Raw genomic sequence first — 6,386 nt, 5'->3', positions numbered from 1 at the left:
TCATTTCGTGTCATCGTGATCCACACAGTGAGTAATGTTTTACGCCGCTTTTAGCAATATTCCAGCAATTTCACGGCGGGGGACACCAGAAATCGGCACATATTGTACCCACATGGGGAATCGAACCCGGGTCTTCGGCGTGACGAGCGAACGCTTTAACCACTAGGCCACCCCGGGATCCACATAAGTGGACCTAATGCCCACCAGTGGGGTGTCCGGGGTGTCCCTATGAGGTGAAGATGCATCCTAAAGGCCTTAGAAATATCTAACAAATTAAACATTCAAAATGGCGGCTACCGTCGCGATAACTTAGATGTTGTGTTTGTCTATTTTGGTGAAGAGGTACCGCCGACAGAAACAATAGAGATAGAAGGTAGTGGACTCGGTGACCGCTTAGTAGTTTTATCAGTACAAGTTGCGTACCTTGACAGAAACCGGTTCGAATCCCGGTTCACTCTGATTATATTTAAAGGTTTGTCAGCATCAGACCCGTTCTCATGGGTTTCCCCGGATTGATAAAAGTCTGAGAAATGGATCACTTCGGGGTTTCGTCCTACATAAAGCTGACGCCCTGTGACATAGGTCGAATGCTGTTAAAAGCGGCGTTAAACCCAACTCACTCACTCACTCACTCACTCACCCCGGTACTAATTTTTTGTGTCTAGTCATCGCCATTACATAAACGCGTTTTTTGAAAGTTGTGTACGCCAATGCTCAGTCTTATTCCGTCGCTGTAATCCGATCCGTATACATAACATACCATCGCCGACATTCAAACACATGAACACATCCTGTAAGTGAATCAACAGTTTGTTTGTTGTTTAACGCCGCAGTCAGCAATATTCGACAAGTATGGTCGCTTTTTACGGCAAGCATGGGTTGCTGAAGACCAGTTCTAACCCGGATCCTCACGGGTCGGTGGGTGAGAGTAAGGCGACGTTGACCTGTGGGTTGGTGAGCGTATGGCGACGTTGACCTGTGGGTTGGTGAGCGTACGGCGACGTTGACCTGTGGGTTGGTGAGCGTACGGCGACGTTGACCTGTTAGTTGGTGAGCGTACGGCGACGTTGACCTGTGGGTTGGTGAGCGTACGGCGACGTTGACCTGTGGGTTGGTGAGAGTACGGCGACGTTGACCTGTGGGTTAGTGAGAGTATAGCGACGTTGACCTGTGGGTTGGTGAGCGTACGGCGACGTTGACCTGTGGGTTGGTGAGAGTACGGCAACGTTGACCTGTCGGTTGGTGAGAGTACGGCAACGTTGACCTGTCGGTTGGTGAGAGTTCGGCGACGTTGACCTGTGGGTTGGTGAGCGTACGGCGACGTTGACCTGTGGGTTGGTGAGAATACGGCGACGTTGACCTGTGGGTTGGTGAGAGTACGGCGACGTTGACCTGTGGGTTGGTGAGAGTACGGCAACGTTGACCTGTCGGTTGGTGAGAGTACGGCAACGTTGACCTGTCGGTTGGTGAGAGTTCGGCGACGTTGACCTGTGGGTTGGTGAGCGTACGGCGACGTTGACCTGTGGGTTGGTGAGAATACGGCGACGTTGACCTGTGGGTTGGTGAGAGTACGGCGACGTTGACCTGTGGGTTGGTGAGCGTACGGCGACGTTGACCTGTGGGTTGGTGAGAATACGGCAACGTTGACAAGTCGGATATAACATGTGGTTGTTGTTTTACGCCGCACTCAGCAATATTCCAGCGGCCTGTAAATAACCCGGCTATAAGATTACGGCGATGTGTACCATTTTATTGGAGAGAGTACAGCGATTGATGGGAGCACGGCGACGTTGACCTCTCGATTGATGGGAGTACGGCGACGTTGACCTCTCGATTGATGGGAGTACGGCGACGTTGACCTCTCGATTGATGGGAACACGGCGACGTTGACCTCTCGATTAGTGGGAGCACGGCGACGTTGACCTCTCGATTGGTGGGAGTACGGCGCGGTACATGACAACGCCGGTCGTAGTTGTTTCATATGTGGGGTCCCCGCAAATGTACCGCTAAATCCAAAGATTAACCATTATCCTTAAAACAATCAAGGAAGGACTTCATTCACACTGTCGCCGACTCGGGAAATTGGATTCATGCATGAAAGATAAATTATTTTTAAAATATGGCATCATGGCGTCAAATGTGAGTCGTGGTGTTGTGACTATGAAACATTTAATTTTGAATACTTTTCTTACCGGTTTCTTTGTATTCTTGTTTGTTTTTTGTTTAATGCCGCACCTATATGACAGCGGTCTGTAAATAATCGAGTCTGGACCAGACAGTCCAGTGACTGACATCACAAGCATCGATCTACGCATTTGCTATACGATGATATGCATCCACCAAGTCCGCGAGTCTGACCACCCGATCCCGTTTGACGCCTTTTAGGACAAGCATGGGTTGCTGAAGATTTATTCTAACCCAGATCTTCACGGGTCACCAATATCAACGCCGCAGATGCTGATGGTCGACATTAGGAAATACTTCCTGTTTCTATGACAGTGTCTACTATTATCTACTTTCTATTCAGAGAGTGCGTGAGTAAGGTTTTCACAGTATTTCAGCCGTATAATGACTACAACATGCACGTCATACCCTTATAATACATTTGGACTGTACAAAACCTGTCGACAAACCTATTCAGAACTAAGCTTATTTTCTAGCCATCTCACGGCGGGAAACACCAAGAATGGGCTTCACACATTGAATGTGACCATGTGGAGAATCGAACCCGGGGTTCGGCTTGGCGAACGAACGCTTTAACCACTGGGCTACCCAATCGCCCTTAATTCACCTCGACTGAAGGTGTGTGTGAGTGAGTGAGTTGGTACGGCGGGGACGCCAGAAATGGGCTTCACGCATTGTACCTGGATCGAACCCGGGCTTCGGCGTGATGAGCCAACGCTTTAACCAGTAGGCTACCCCACCGCCCCTACTTCTCATTGAGGGGCGGTCGGCTAGCCTAGTGGTTAAAGCGTTCGCTCGTCACGCCGAAGACCCGGGTTCAATTCCCGACATGGGTACAATGTGTGAAGCCCATTTCTGGTGTCCCCCGCCGTGATATTGCCGGAATATTGCTAAAAGCGGCGTAAAACCATACTCACTCACTCACTACTTCACCTTGAGGTGATAACATGCGTTATGGAGGGTTTACTTTAATTGGTATATGTACGGTTTCTAGTTACGACATGATTGTGTTTGTAAAGTGATAGTATTGATGACAGTACAAATTTGCTGACAAAAATATTGGTGTCGGAGTGTTGTGAGATTATCGCCAGGATGACTGTGAGCCCAGCCACGAAACCACGGGAGATCTCCAGGGAAGCCGAGATTTCACGTGAGTCAGCGGTACTCCGAAATGCTGAATAATGAAATTCAGCGCAGTGATGTCGGGATCCACCAATAGATGTGCATGTCGCAGATTTAGTCGTAGTCGTAGTCGCAGATGTGGTCGTAGTGGTATTAGAAGAGTGAAATCAAAAGTGACCGTCTTGCAGTCTCGTGGAACAGTTAGAGGGTGTGTTTAGGAGGTTACCACTATTCTAGATTTATAACATCCTAATCACGTGGTTTGAGTTGTGGAGGTAGCAGCAGCAGTAGTAGCAGTAGTAGTAGCAGTAGTAGTAGCAGTAGTAGTAGTAGCAGTAATAGGAGTAGCAACAATAGCAGTAGCAGCAGCAGTAGCGGTAGTCGTAGTAGCGATAAAAGTAGTAGTAGTAGTAGTAGTAGTAGTAGTAGTAGTAGTAGTAGTAGTAGCGGTAGTGGTTTTGTTTGTTTGTTGTTTAACGCCGCATTCAGCAATACTACAGCTATATGGCGGTGGTCTGTAAATAAACAAGCCTGGGCCAGACAATCCAGTGATTGATATCATGAGCATCGATCCACGCAATTGGGATACGATGACAGCGAGCCTGACCACCCGATCCCTATAATCGCCTCTTACGACAAGCATGGGTTGCTGAGAAGCGGTAGTAGTAGTGGTTACAGCAGCAGCAGCAGCAGTAGTAGTAGTAGAAGTTGTGGTGGTTACAGCAGTAGCAACAGGAGCGTGTGGAGGGGTGAGTGAGTGACATTGACTTGAGTAATCGATTACCTCTGATCACGTGAAGTCATGTGGAATGTTTCGAGTTCATGTGTACTCACGAATAGCGATCTAATATAGAAGGTGGTTTGGCACTACAGTATCTGGAAATCGTCGGGGATTACTCAAGTAATTGCTATTTTTGTTGGAAATGTGTTCCCGAATTATACAATTATGTATTTTTTTTAATATGTTAACATGATTAGTATACTTCAAAAAGATATAAAAATATATAAGACGTGTGTGGCTGTAAGCTGATAAAATAAAGGGGCACAATCATGAGGATGGCTAAGTTGTCCGGTTTTCGATCATTCAAAATGCACTTAGTATACCGTTTAAGTTCAGTCCTAATGGCAGGATTATCCCACATTTTATACATGTCGCGTGTGCCCACCACGGTCATCAGTACACTCGACCCTGAGAGGATTACGTCAGACCTCGAATGACTTGAGATGGAATGCGACGCCATTCCTCCACTCGTGCTTGCAATGAACTTTGTCCAGTAATCACAGGAACCCGTCTTGCTCTAAGTTGACGTCCCAAATGATCCCACCCATCGGGCTGGCCACGGCGAAACGTTCACATTGTTGGCATTGAGAAAGTTCATGGTGGTTCGCGCTGTGTGTGGTCGGATGTTTTCCTGCTGGAATCTGATCCAAGGGTTTTGTTGCAGGTACGGGAGAGCAACTGGGCGAATTCCCTAATCCACGTAGCGTTGTGCCGTAAGATTGGCGTTGAAAACTACGAGATCCGTCTTCTGTTGTCCACTGATACTGCCCAAACCATGACGCTACCACCGCTAAAAAGCACGACTTCCCGAACGGCGTCTCCGCTCTCCCCGCCGACGGCGAATACGCACTCTCAGGACTGAAAAGCTGGAGTCGACATTCCTCAGAAAAGAGGACCCGTTCCCAGTTTCTAATCTGCCGCTGGCTAACGGTGGTGACCACCTCAATCGTTGACGTCGATGTTGAGGCATCAAGGCTATTCCGTGGTACAGTCTGAAGGCACGGATACCACGTTGTCGTCGTCTCCTCGATACAGTTCTTCGACTGACAGGATGCCAGAGGGCTGTTGCGACCATCTGTTCTTCGGGTGTAGGACGGGTCTTGTGGGTCGTGACGGATGGTCTACCAGTCCTGGGCCTGTCCACAGTATGCCCAGTGTGCCTGTTTGTTGTTTGTTTGTTTGTTGTTTAACGCCGCACTCAGCAATATTCCAGCTATATGACGGCGGTCTGTACATAATCGAGTCTGGACCAGACAAGCCAGTGTTGACATCATGACATCGATCCACGCAATTGGGATACGATGACATGTGCATCAGCCAAGTCAGACAGCCTGACCACCCCAGTGTGCCTGTAACGTGATTGCAGTGCGGGAACAAATGAAAACTCTTGACCCTTGGTCATATGTGGTTCCCATCTGTATCATATACCTATTGCCATTCTGCTCTTTTCTTTCGTGAAGATCCGGGGTAGAATAGGTCTTCAGCAACCCATGCTTGCCGTAAAAGGCGACTAACGGGATCGGGTGGTCAGGCTCGCTGACTTGGTTGAAGCTTGTCATCGATCCCAATTGCGTGGATCGATTCTCATGATATTTTTCACTGGATTGTCAGGTCCAGACTCGATTATTTACAGACCGCCGTCATATAGCTGGAATATTGCTGGGTGCGGCGTAAAACAACAAACCAACCAACCAACTTTCGATAGCCTTGGCGTGGCCGTTGAGTTTTGATGCTGATCTGGGTGTCACAGAAGACAGCTGCACTGCTTGTTTTCCCTAACTGCCCAGTACACCCTGCTGCACGTGCGTCAAACTTTCAAGGTTAACCTAATTTTGCACGAGATCCCGTGACCAGAAGTGTGGCTTTCAGTAACACTCGCGTTGGTTGCGTTTAGGGTAATTGATTCATAGCAATTTGCAAACATGTTTACGAAAAATTATGATTTAAATTGTGATATAGTTTCTTTTGCCAGTGAGTGTATATTTACATCCTTGGCGCCAGTCTTAAGGGAATTTAAAACCAATTAGTAAACATTTAACAAATAATTCTGCTTAAAATGATTTTTGATGAGACTTCTAATTTCCGTCTGTTCATGTCCTGTCGCAAATGTGTCAGATTTCGCGTAAATAACTCATAAATCGGTCTCGTTAATCCGACACAGTGATCAGCGTGCTCCGCGGTCATCTGCCCGCGAGTACACAGCCCGTGTTTTGATGCGAGACGAGTCGGCTTGTAGCTACTTAATTTCGTTTATCCGCCATACTCGTTAATCCGACATAATCATATGCAACCAACCTTG

The sequence above is a fragment of the Haliotis rufescens genome, unplaced genomic scaffold (assembly GCF_023055435.1).
Source record: "Haliotis rufescens isolate VD_foot unplaced genomic scaffold, xgHalRufe1.0.p SCAF_123, whole genome shotgun sequence".
Taxonomy (NCBI): domain Eukaryota; kingdom Metazoa; phylum Mollusca; class Gastropoda; order Lepetellida; family Haliotidae; genus Haliotis; species Haliotis rufescens.
The sequence above is the reverse complement of the archived record's forward strand: the minus strand, read 5'-3'. Positions refer to the sequence as shown.